Below are 13,567 nucleotides of genomic sequence, written 5' to 3' on the forward strand. Positions count from 1 at the left end.
GTTGAGAGCACGATTGAATAGAACGATTGAGTGGAGTGATTGACTAGCGATTGGGAAAGATTGAATGTACAATTGAATGAATACGTTTATTGTCATTGCACAATACTGTGCAACGAAATTCCATTGCATCTCCTCCGGTTAAAAAATACAAACACGACAACCATTGACACATATGTACACTTATTAGTAAAAATAATAAATAAGTATTTTAAAAGAATTTTATAAGAATGTTGCATTTCTTGGAATTACATTTTGCTTCCCCATGTTCTCTGTTGGAATTAAGTTATTTTATCGCACATGGGTAGAAACTATTTTTTAGTCTACCGGTAGACTAGATTTTTTAGCGAGCCGGTATTGTGTGAGAAGGTATGAATCTGCCAGAAGTCAGTCATTGTGTGGGAGTGATTTCAGTGGCCTTGGAGTCTGAAAGAAAGGAGCAAAATTGTTGGGGAAATTAAATGAAGTTTTAGGGAACAAAAATTAGCCGATAGGTGGGCTAATGTCTGTAGTAGGAATAACCTACATAGAGACAATTATTTGGCAATATGGGAACAGTGAAGAAGGGAACAAGCTTATTGAACTATGGAAAATGTTCTTTACAGAAAGGAAAGTAAGTAGAGAAGTTGTTCTGCTTTCTGCCTTGAGAAAGGCAGCATTAAAGTTAGGGATTAGAATGAAAGAAGAGAGAACTGATCCTTCTCTAGGTATTTTGGGATAGAGAGAGAAAGATAGTGGAAGTCAGCAGCAGGAGCAGGAGAGAGCATCAATTTTTAAAGGAGAAATTACTACGATGGCTCTAAAAGGGGAGGTGCCGACTAAAATTAAACTCATCAAATTTAGTAAGAGTGCAGCGGTTAGCATAGATCTGGAAAGGATGGGCAGACTTTTTTGTAACATATTCACAGCATTCCTCTCAGGCCTCTCATGTTCTTAGTTCTGAAACCCCTTGCGCAGTTCTCGAACAGGGTGCTCAGGTGGAGTCAGTGGTATCTTCGACTCCACCCACTAAATTCAAATCCAAAGTAGGGAAATCGGGAGAGGACTCTCTAGCTCAGACGATTGCTTCACCAGCAGGGTATAGTGTGGGGGATCAGGGAGCTAGAAAGAAGGTTCCTCACAAGTGGGTGCCAACATTTTTTGGGAAACCAAGTGGGGAAGTAAAGGGATCCTTCCTAAAGTATAGAGATTCCAGTAGCAGAAAGAGTAATTTCTCTGAGGGTGAGACAGCAGGGAGATATGAAATAGCTGATCCTGCTATTGCTAAAATTATAAGATCAGAACTAATCCCCGACATTATGGATATGTTGCGGATTCCCCGTAGGCAATTCCCTAGTAGGAAGCTGCCTACTCTGAATTATATCCCGCAGAAGGTGCAAATTATCCCCGGGCTATAAATGTCCATGTTCCAATGCAACTTGGTTCAAAGGCAGCTAAATCCTTCCAGGGACCCGTACTAAGAATCCAGAAATGGGAAGTAACATTGAAGGAGGAGGAGGAGGAATTGAAAGCATGGATCCCTCCTGGCGACATTAGAGACATGCCAATCCGAGAACTGACTTTCCCTCAGTTTGGTTGGAGAGGCTAAAGACCTGTGAGACCTGATCAATGTTACATCTGGAGAATCAGGACATTGGAGCAGATCTTGCCCTGTGAGGGAACAAAGAGGAGGAATGGGTCAAAGAAGAGGGCCACTGGTTCTAAGAAGTCAGTGGATCCCTAGAGGTTATAGGGACACTTGGGACCCCGAAGATAGAGGAAGAGAACACTGGCCAGAGGATCAGGGGGCCGGGACATTCCAGCAGCCAAATCCATTGCGATAGCTCTGATCTGCCGGCTAGTACAAAGTAAAAAGATGAAATCTGAGGTTATCCTCATATGGCCCAAAAATAATAATAAATTATAAGAACAAGAAAGAACACCGCCCCTTCCGAATACCAGGAAGAGTTACAAAGAAGCTGATTGGCATTGAGAAACCTCATTAAAAGGAAGGACTACGAAAAGGGAAACATAGTAGCTGGTGTCAAAGAGAATAAGAACTGAAGGAAACTAAACTGGCACTAGGGAGAGAAGAAATGAACTTATTGCGCAGGAGGTAGGGAAAGGAGCGAACTTGTTACAAAGTTGTTGTGCCTCCAGAACAGTATTAACCTACAACACACTACTATCGGGGAGTGAGGTAAAGGGTATGTGGATCATTAAGAACGGGCGGAAGACACAGCTCAGGTAGGATATATAGTTATTATCTCCATCCAGGTAGCTCCCCAGAGACAAAGACTGACAACAAAGAAGAAGTGTCCGGCGCGACTCTTGTCAGCAGCGGCCTCTGCAGTCCGTCTGGGTTTTTATTAATTTTTGTCTTGTTTTTATGTAGCTTTTGTTATTTTTTTGTTGGGGTATGTGTGTGGGGGGGTGGGGGTGGGGTGGGGGGGAAGGGGTAACTTTAAAATCTTTCCCCTGCACGGGAGACCCGACCTTTTCATTGTCGGGTCTACGTTGCCGTTGGGGCTGCAACGTGGAGCGGCCTCCAACAGGAATGACCTGGGGCTCCAGTTGTGGAGCTGCGGACTACTCACCGTCGCGGAGCTGGCCGAGTCCGAGCGGGTGGAGCTGTGGTGGACGCTGCTACCACCCGACCTCCGGAGTTTCGGTGGCTGCAACTGCGGGTCTGGCGGACGGCAACACCGGGAGCCCGCGGGTCCCTGGATGGGAGACCGATTTTCGGGGCTTCCGCTGCGGCGACTTCTCCCGCCTGAGTTGCGGGTTTGAAGAGCAGCTGGAGTGGGGACACTTACCATCGCCCCGCGCGGCTTGGAATGGCCGCGGGACTTTGCGAGCGCACGCCGGGGGCTCTAACACCAAGACCCGGTGCGCGACCTTGCATCACCCGGCGTGGCTTTAATGGCCGCGGGACAATCGCCATCGCCAGCCGGGGGCTTTGACTTTGACTCTGACATCAGGGGGGGAGGGAGAGATAAGTATTTTTGCCTTCCATCACAGCGATGTGATGGATGTTTGTGTAAACTGTGTTGTGTCTCGGTTCTTTTGTTTTGTAATGTATGGCTGCAGAAACGACATTTTGTTTGGACCTCAAGGGGTCCAAATGACAAATAAATTGTATTGTATTGTATAGAAATGATACTGTCCTGTCCCTTTAAGATACATCTGGGAGAGGACAACAATTAGAGAAGGTTGCTCCTCAGTATCCCTATTCCTTTGAAACTAACATCGAGGAAGAAGTACAAGATATCTCCCCTCGTGCCAAACTTTAATATCACCTAACTTTTGACACCAGTGAAGGAAAAAGGAAATAACACCATCCAACATTTTCAAAAAAGATACAGACAACCTCTGACAACTAATGGGGCAAGCTCCAATTTGAAGAATTAAATTAAAAAATTGAAAATGGTGGTTCGGGGGCAAGACACCTACTTTTCCACTAAATTATAGTCATTTGAAAGCAATTGATACCATTTTGAATTTGATCTCTAAATTATTTCGTGATAAATTGGAAGGACTTTAAAGTTTGAGCTTTGGAACTGACATGAGATCTGGCTTAGGAGTATTTAAAATTTGATTATAAACTTGGTATTTTTATTGTCTCATCCCCAGACAGGCAGCCAAAGTTGGGAAGGATTATTCAGAGAACATCACGGAAGGATGGAACTTGGGAATATCTGGAAAATGGAAGAGTTATTCAGGGAACATGAGCATTGGCATTGGAAATAGTAAGAAAGAGGAAATATGAATAGCAGGACTCTCCTTTGAGAGACCACAGTTAACATACTAAAAGAGTTATTCAGTGGTAAAAGGAAATTAGTTATGAGGAAGAACCCCTATGGACTGAGAGCCCATTCAATAGACTTAGGAGGAAGTACTGGAGGAAAAGTCTATTGAATTAGAAGTAATAAGAGAGTGGGTGTTGGTATCAGAGTCAAAGTATTTGACCGGTGGATCTAAATTTGTCTAACCCTTGATAGTAAATCGGCTTCTATTATCAAGGTGTAAAGAAATTGTCGCTAGATTTGGCATTCTTAATTGGCTTTATAATAAAATTTGCAACATATGGAACTTGATTAATTAAATTTGAACAATTGGGAGTTCTACAGGAATTAGATGGAATTGTGTTATCGACCACAAGCTGTGGAATGAGAAGGGTGAGATGGATCCTGGAATCAAAATATTAAATTGAAGGCTGAGACTGAATTTGGTTGAATTGAAACATTTTTCATGGTTTGCTTTAAATAAGAGTCACGCCTGTAGGGAAATCTGGACTGAATACAGCTGAAATTTATATGAGAAACCATCATCAGATATACATTAAAGAACATCGTGTGAATATGGAGAGGGCTGATTAGTGTTGATCCTAGGATAGGAAAGAGTATATTATAGAACGGAATAGTGATAGTGAAATTGAAAAGGGCTTGTGACTGACAGCAGGATTTATAGGTTATAGGTTTGACTGTGGAAAGGGATGGAAGAATGGCAACAACGCGGATGGAGGGAATTCGCGCCCAAGAAAACTCAGGAGGTGAAGACACATCAGACGGAATTTGTGAACTTAGCCCACAGAAACTCGGGAAGCTTGATAAGATTCTGGGAAGAAACATCAGCGTCTTGTTGTTGTTAATAGATGGAGAATGTATAGTCACACATATGTATATCTGATTATCTGATTATCTGGTTATCATAAATGATGGTATATTATATATGATAAAAGGAAGGAATGTTAACTTGGTCAATTTGGAGCTGCCAGAACATTACAAATGAGTAAAGGCTTGTGTGCCTCTGGGCCATTTTGGTCGTTAAATGTGTCTTTTGGAGAACTGGGACAAGCTGCTGAATGGTGCCAGTTTGTCTGTGGCCCAGATAAGAGCTGCAGGTAAAGAGTGGGACATCTGCAGATTCTTACAATAAGGTGTAAATTGCATGGAAATGAATGGGTTACTGCAAACCAGACATACATATTGTAAATAATGTTGCAAAGATTTACTTTGCTAGATGGTGATTGGGTTAAGTGTTGAGCCTAGTCTGAGTTTCTTCAATATCGGCACATGTTGCATAATTCATCTCTGTTAACTTCCATGTAGAAATTTCATCAAATACATTGTATTAGTTATTATATTATTGGGTTAGGGAACTGTCTATCATATACTGTGTTAATCAATATTTGTTATTGGACTGTATAGAGACCACCCCCATGTGGTTTGGCCCCTCAAGGTTTGGGGACCTATTAAAGGTAGCTCCCACAAGGTTCGATGTCGATCTTCTGGAAGAACGCTTGGGACTGCGTGACCTTTTGGATTGTCCCTGCTTGCACGAGGCTAGAAGGGCTTGGCCAAGCAGATACAAGGATCAAACCCACGGTGGTTAGGTATTGTATAGGGAATTTGTGTTGTGTTATCCAAAATAAAGTTTAGTTGTGCAAGTGCTTGATTCAGTATTTTATTGACTAAAACTAGATTGGGGGGAGCTTAGAATGAACAATTTACAAGCACGACTTCCAGAATGAGCATGACCTCTGGACTCAGCATGGCGCAGACTCACAGTTCACTCAGCACGGAGTTGATTCACAGTTCTGGATTCAACTCTCAGTCACGGTCTTCTGGGCTGACTGACACACGCGTGGCCTCGAGGGCTTTATTCTCCTCATCCCCGGAAGGGGCGTTACCTTCATGGTTACAGACAGGGGAGAAGACTAATCTGCTGATCTCATGATTTTCTAAACCTTCATAACTTTTCTATTAGTTCACCGATCGGAACAAAATTGGGGTGCTTGGAGCAGAGGGGAATGGTGAGTATGATGGCGAAAAAATCATAGCGATATACGGTAGTGATTTTACGCAAATTTATTACAACTGGAAGTGGTCAAGATGAGAGTTGTAGTAAAAATATAGAAGTTTCGGGTCACCACCCTTTGTCAGACTTGAAAAAGGTTTGAGGAAGGGTCTTGACCCATAATGTCACCTATTCTTTGCCTCCCGAGATGTTGCCTGACCCGATGAGTTCTCCAGCATTTTGTGTCGATCTTCAGTGTAAACCAGCACCACAGCTCCATATTACATACACAGCTTCAATGTCCCTGTTTTTATGATTAGATATTCTTAGTGAACAAAACACACGCATTCCAAATGGCAATAATGGAATTTACATGTGATGAATATTTGCCTCCATGACAGTCAGAATTTCAGGAGGAAGATGAGATGGATTATATGTTCAGTACTTACAATACAATACAATACAATTTATTGTCATTTGAACCTCAAATGAAGTTCAAACGAAATTCGGTTTCTGCAGTCATACAACAAGAAAAGAACCAAGACACACACTAACACAATTTACATAAACATCCATCACAATGAATCTCCTCCTCACTGTGATGGAAGGCAAAGTCTTGTCTCTCCCCTGCTCTCCATTCTTCTCCCGATGTCAAAGCCCCCGGTGGGCGATGGCAAGGCCCGCGGACATTAAGGCCGCACCAGGCGATGTAGGCCCTGCCCTGGTCTCGATGTTGGAGCACCCGGCAGGTGCTGGCAAGCCCCGCGGTCGTTTAAGCTGCGCTGGGCGATGTAAGGCACCGCTCCGGGTCGCCTTCAACCCCACAATTCGGGCGGGAGATGTTGCCGTTGTGGGAGCTCAGAAAAGCAGTCTCCCATCAGTGACCCGCGAGCTCCCGATGCCACGGTCCACCGGACCTGCGGCTGGAGCCTGCGAAGCTCCGGAGTCGGGTCACAGCCGCGCGCCACCACAGCTCTCCACGCTCCAAAGCCAGCCAGCCCCACGATGGTGAGTCCGCAGGCTCCGCGACTGGAGCCCTCAGGTCATTCCAGTTGGAGGCCGCTCCACGGTGCTAGGCCCCAAAGAAACGGAGACCCGACAGAGAAAAGGTCGGGTCTCCGGTGCAGGGAAGAGATTTAAAAGTTTCCCCCCCCACACATACACAGCTAAAAACAATAAAAAAACAACTATACACTCAATGGGACAAAAAAAAGACAGACAGACGGACTGCAGAGGCCGCTGCAACGTCAGTCGTGCCACCTATATCTGGCTGAACAAGGTTGCGAATGCTTAGTATTTTCTTTAGAACTCACATACTGGGCTACTCCATTGGAAAAGAGAGTGCTGTTCCAGAACCTTCCTTCTCCCACTGGTATTCAATTTCAAGTACCATCAACAACTGGATGCGGTACAACTTCTGACCTTTAAACTAATCTCTGGGTTGTGCATGCTGAGTCATTTGCATGCTGTGTTTGTTTTGGGTTTTTGTCGTGTTGGGGAGAAGATATGATCAATGTAATGTGAGTGCTGATAATCCCAATAATGTTTAACAACATTAGTTATTGTAACACCCACACAACAGATTGCAAATGTCTAAAACACTTTTCTTCCCACAGAGAATGCCAAATACTCCTTTTATTCGGTGTTCATAGGGTCATAAGATCATAAGGAATAGGAGTAGAATTAGGCCATTCGGCCCATCAAGTCTACCCTGCTTTTCAATCATGGCTGATCTGTCTCTCCCTCCTATACCCCATTCTCCAACCTTCTCCTCATAACCTCTGACTCCTTTACTAATCAAGTGGTGGCAGATTCAGAGGGTTTGAATATCTTTTAGGTTGTGGTAGGTAATTCAATGGAAAATAATGGGATTGAACAATACCACATGGAGCCGGGAATATGGAATCAATGTTATAATCAGATCACCCACAACTTTTGAATGGTGGAGCAGGATGGTGGGGTGAGTGACATAATCCTGCTCTTAATTCATATGTTTCTTTGCTCAGAGCCTACTATAAACTGAGCTATTTTATGATTTTATTTTATTTACCATATTTTGGTCATAAAGTATTTTTGTTCAAAATAAACAAATGGGAATTGATTTTAGATCTGTTATTACAGTTGAAATTTCTGAGATAATGAGGTTGAAATTCTGACCGACAAAGAGAATCAAGCTTCGCGAAGAACTCTACTCTTGTCTCTTGCTTCTCAACTGCAATGTTGGTTATATATGATAACCAAGATGTTTAATGCAATTGAAGAAGAGTACAAATCATTGCAAAATTCTCAGGCAAAAAAATATGTAAGGGGTTTAGAACAGAAGGAGCCTATTAGGCCCATCATGTCCATGCTACTCTTTAATAGAGCAACTCTTTAATTCTATTGATTGGCCATTTCTCTGAGGCCATGCAAAACGTTCTCCACTATGTATTTACCCAATTCCCCATGAGGAAGACACAGTGGAGCTTGCCTCCATCACATATTCATATATTAAACTTCAAGTTCCAATGAGACAGTCTTATGTCATTCTTAACTCACTTCCCCTTTACTTAATACCAGTGACCCTAGACCTTTCTCTTTCATCAAAGGGGTTAGCCATCCCTGCACACTCTGTCCAGGACGCTTATCATTTTATAGTTTTATCTGTTCTCCAATCAGCCTTCTCATCTCCAAAGAAAAAGGTCCCAGCCTCTCTAATCTATTTTATGATCCCTCATTCTAGGAACCCTTGTCTGAGTCATAGTCATAGAGTGATACAGTGTGGAAACAGGCCCTTTGGCCCAACTTGCCCACGCCAGCCAACATGTCCCACCTTCCTGCGCTTGGTCCATATCCTTCCAAACCTGTCCTATCCAATCCATTTACCTGTCTAACTGTTTCCTAAACTTTGGGATTGTCCCTGTCTCAACTACCTCCTCTGGCAGCTTGTTCCATACATCTAACACCCTTTGGGTGAAAAAGTTACCCCTCAGATTCCAATTAAATATATTCCCCTTCACCTTGAACCTATGTCCTCTGCTCCTCGACTCCCCTACTCTGGGCAAGAGATTCTGTGCATCTACCTGATCTATTCCTCTCATAATTTTTTATGCCTCTATAAGATCATCCCTCATCCTCCTGTGCTCCAAGGATTAGAGACCCAATCTAATCAACTTCCTATAGCTCACACCCTCTAGTCCTGGCAAAATCCTCGTAAATCTTCTCAGAACCCTCTCAAGCTTAACAATATCTTTCCAATAACTAGGTGCCCAGACCTGAACACAATATTCTAAATGCGGTCTCACTAATGTCTTATACACTGGCAACATGAGGAAGGGTCCAGACCCAAAAAAGTCACCTACCCATGTTCTCCAGGGATGCTGCCTGACCTGCTGAGTTACTCCAGCAGTTTGTGTCCTCCAATCATTGTCATGGATTTTCCAGGCCCTCTTTGATTTCAATGCTGAAATTATGAAATCCATTCAACATCAAACAGCATCTGTGGGAAAGATATGAGGAAAATTATGTTCATATCTTCAATGACTCTTGCTATCTTGCAAAGTCTGTTCAATGTTTTAATTTTTATACTGTTTTTCATACACAAAATGGCAGTAATGTGGTGAGTTAAAAATTGGAATGTAACACTGTTTCATTTAATGAAAATCATCAATGACTGAAACCACACAATTAATATTTAATTAGATTTTTTTTAACTTAGTTAGATAATACTCTTAAAATTGAGCTGCGATTCCTGCACTTTAAATGTCGCATTATTTCTTTGAATATGTGGTAATTATAATTATTTGATATTCTGTGACTGCAATTCAAAAATTGGTTAAATATTTATTGCCTCAGATTCGTAGAGCAATAAAGCAGATGGGCCTTGTGTCCAAGCTGACCATTAAGTTCCTTTTTACTGAACACTTGCACTTTTTGTGCCAGGGCCTGCTGGATCTCCCAGTTGCTTGCTACTTTAAATCCCCTTGCAATTCCCTTACCAACCTTTCTGTCCTTGGCCTCCTCCATTGCCAGAGTGAAGCCATCCACAAATTAGACGAATGACACCACATATTTCACTTGGGTGGTTAACAACCCATAATACCATCTATCTATCTAGCTATACATCTATCTATCTTCTATATCTATCTATCTATAAAACTCTCGTGCCATCCGTCCGGCTGCCGTCCGTCCGGCTGCCTTTCTGCCTTTTGATTCGTTGACTTTCTGCCTTTTGATTTGTTGACGGCTGCTCCTTCCTATCAGCTTCCAACACACTTCGAAACAGCTTCCAACACACTTCGAAACAAACTTGCAAGACAGGAACACTCTGAACCTTTCACTGCTGCAGCAGGCAGGGGAGGTGCAATTGGATTTTAGGGAGGCAGGGGAGTGCTGGAATCTTACATTTGGGAACGGCTTCAGTTCCATTGGAGGAGACGAGTGCATGGTGGAATATTGGGTTGGGGGATCACACCATTGGGGGAGCAGACCCAACGGGTCTGCACTTGGTCTAGTATAACTATAAAGCTCTGATCTTGTTATCTTCCGGTTTGCACGGTCTTTCTATTTGCGCAAAAACGGTACATGATAATGCAATGATTATTCGCCAGCTTACTCACTGTTCTCCTGTACTGCAAGTGCACCAAGTTTTTTTCCGATCGGTGGTCTAATGTAAAAGTAAGCGAGGTTTAAACATCTTACAAACCGCGCATGTGCAGATCGATCACCTCTCCTGCCAGTCAGCACCACGTGGATCGCTCACCTATCCTGCCACTCCGCAGGACTGTCCGCCCCTTCCAGCACCACTGCGTCTTTACTGGAGCTGAGGGGGGCTATGGATGGCCGGCGGACGTCTCCAACCGGACACAATTTTTGGAGGGAGATTGGGTCGGAGGCCCAGCCCGAAGCGACCCGAAGCAGCCCAGCCCGAAGCAGCCCAGTCAGCAGCAGCCCAGCGTCGGAGACCCAGCCCAGCGTCGGAGACACTCCCCCCCACCCACTGGCCCTCGACTGGCCCTGCCTGAAGCTGCCCCCACTCCAGGCTGCAGGACGCTCCCTGCCAGAAGCCATCCCCCGGCTACAGAACGCTCCCGACGGGCCCTGCCTGAAACCGTCCCCAGCTGCAGGATGCTTCTGCCCCCCCCCCCCCCTCCACTCCACCGGCCCCCACCAAACGCCGTCCCCCTCCCCCGGCTGCAGGACGCTCCCCTGCGGCCCCCACCTGAAGCCGTCCAGCTGCAGTCCATTTGGCCCACAATGTCCTGCTAGCCATCCGGAAACCAGTCCCTCTGGCCCACAACACCTGTACTAGCCCAAGAAAAGTCCCTTCAGCCTAAAATATCCGTACAAGCCCTCCGGAAACCAGTCCCTTCGGACTACAACACCCGTACTAGCCCTCCAGAAACCCCACGCCTAAAGTCGTCTCCCTGCCCCGGCTGCGGGATGCTACCCCACTAGCTCCCGACAGCCCCCTTCTGAAGGCATCCCGCTCCCCCGCTGTAGGATGTTTACCCCCGCACCGGCCCCCGCCTGAAGCTGTCTCGTCCCTAGCTGCAGGATGCTTCCCACTGGTCCCCACCTGAAGCCGAAGTGGAGCGGCAGCAGTAGACCACGGCAGCAATAGGCCATGGCAGCGGTAGGTCATGGCAGTGATCCCCCTTCCTCAACGGCCTCCGATAGGCCCCACCTGTAGCCGTGCCCCTCCCCGGGCTGCAGGACAGGTCCCCTCAGCGGCCCCTAACAGCCCCCGACTGAAGCCGTCCCCTCCCCGGCTGCAGGACGCTCCCCTCAGCCACCCCTGACAGCCCCCGACTGAAGCCGTCCCCTCCCCGGCTGCAGGACGCTCTATGCAGGGGCTATGGGTAAGTGGTGGAATATTGCGTTGGGGGAATGGGTTGCGTTGGGGGAACGGGTGAGTGGTGGAATATTGCGTTGGGGAATGGGTTGTGTTGGGGGACCAGGCCTCCCGTATGACTGGGCCCCAACAGGTCCCACTTAGTCTAGTAAGAACATAAATATCAGAGCAAAATTAGGCCATTCAGCATATCGAGTCTACTCTGGCGTTGAATCATGGCTGATTTATTCACCCCTCTCAAACCCATTCTACTGCCTACACCCTGTAACATTTGGTGCCTTTACTAGCCCAATGGTACAAACATCGAATTGTCCAGTTTTAAGTAATAGCCAGCCCTCTTCCCCTCTCTCTTTCCTGTGTTCCACAATCCAATGCTCACCCTCCTCCTTCCCTCTCTTCCACACATTCAACCCCCACCCTAGTTCCTCATATCCCCTTTATCTCCTCCCTCTTTCCCCTTCTCCCTGTCTCCTTCCACCTATATCCCTTGCTTTGGCCCTCTATACCCACCCGCCTCCTTCCCAGTATGCACTCACTCCCACTATCCTGCCCCACTTTCCCTTTCCCCTTCCTATATCTTACCCTCTGGCTTTACACTCCCTCCTCATCTTTCCTTATCTTACACCCTTTTGTCTCCTTTTTATTTCTACCCTTTGTCCATTCGTTTGCCAATTAAACCACTTTCACCTCTATTCACCTATTATTTGCCAGATCTTGTCCTAACCCGCCTCTCTTTTCCAGCTTTTAATATGCCCTCCCACAATTAGTCTGAAGAAGGTTCCTGACCCGAAACATCGCATGTTCATTCTCTCCACAGATGCTGCCTGACCCACTGAGTTCCTCCAGCACTTTCTCTTCTGCTCCACATTCCTTGTGTCTGCAAGTTTCTATTTATATTAACACCATTTTCCACCACTTGTCTTATAGTCTTCTATCCCATGATGTTTTGAGTAGTTATTTAAATACTCTTAAATACTGCAATGTTACCTGCCTCTACCATCACATAACAAGTACATTCCAGATTTTGACCATCCTCTGGTAAAAAATACTTTCCCACGTTCCCTCATAAGCTTTCTTCTCCTTCCCGTACTGGCAATATCTGGTTATAAACACCCATGCTCAGGACAAATTTTGTTTAGTTTTGTTTAGTTTAAAGATACAATGGAGAAATATACAGCGCCAAAGGGCCCACTAAGTCCGTGCCAACCAGCGATCCCCGCACACTAATGCTATCCTACATACACTACAAACCAGTATCTCTTTGGAGTGTTGGAGAAAATTGGCGATCCCGGAGAAAATCCACACAGGTCACGGTGAGAACGTCCAAACTCCTTACATACAGCACTCATAGTCAGGATCGAACCCTGGTCTCTGGCGCTGTAAGACAGCAACTCTACTGCTGTGCCACCGTGTTGCCTAATGTTTCTCATTATCTATCCTACCTATGTCCCTCATATTTTTATATGCCTCAATTATGCCTCAGACTTCTCTGCTTGCTCTGAGGAAGACAAACCCATCCACTCAAGTATCGCTTCATCGTTAGAATAATCCATTTCAGTCAAATATTATAACCTTTTCCTATATCATGACCATTAAATGCTATCCATGTGGACATTGAAAAATACATCATTTTATTTTTAATACATTTTATTTCAACATACTCTCTGTTCTATTTCTTCTTCAAAAGGATTTTTGCTCCTTGCTGGCCTGGTAATGTAGCAGCAGAATTGAAATAAATGTCCACGATTTTTGTTTTAATCTGGGACGATTTAGGGCGACACAGTATCGCAGCGGTAGAGTTGCTGCCCTCCAGTGCCAGAGACCCGGGTTTGATCCTGACTACGGGTGCTGTCTGCACGGAGCTAGTATGTTCTTACTGTCACCACGTGGGTTTACCCTGGGTGCTCCGGCTTCCTGCCACACTCCAAAGGTTTGTAGGTTTATTGACTTCGGTAAAAT

Source organism: Amblyraja radiata, chromosome 2 (genome assembly GCF_010909765.2).
Source record: "Amblyraja radiata isolate CabotCenter1 chromosome 2, sAmbRad1.1.pri, whole genome shotgun sequence".
Classification (NCBI taxonomy): Eukaryota; Metazoa; Chordata; class Chondrichthyes; order Rajiformes; family Rajidae; genus Amblyraja; species Amblyraja radiata.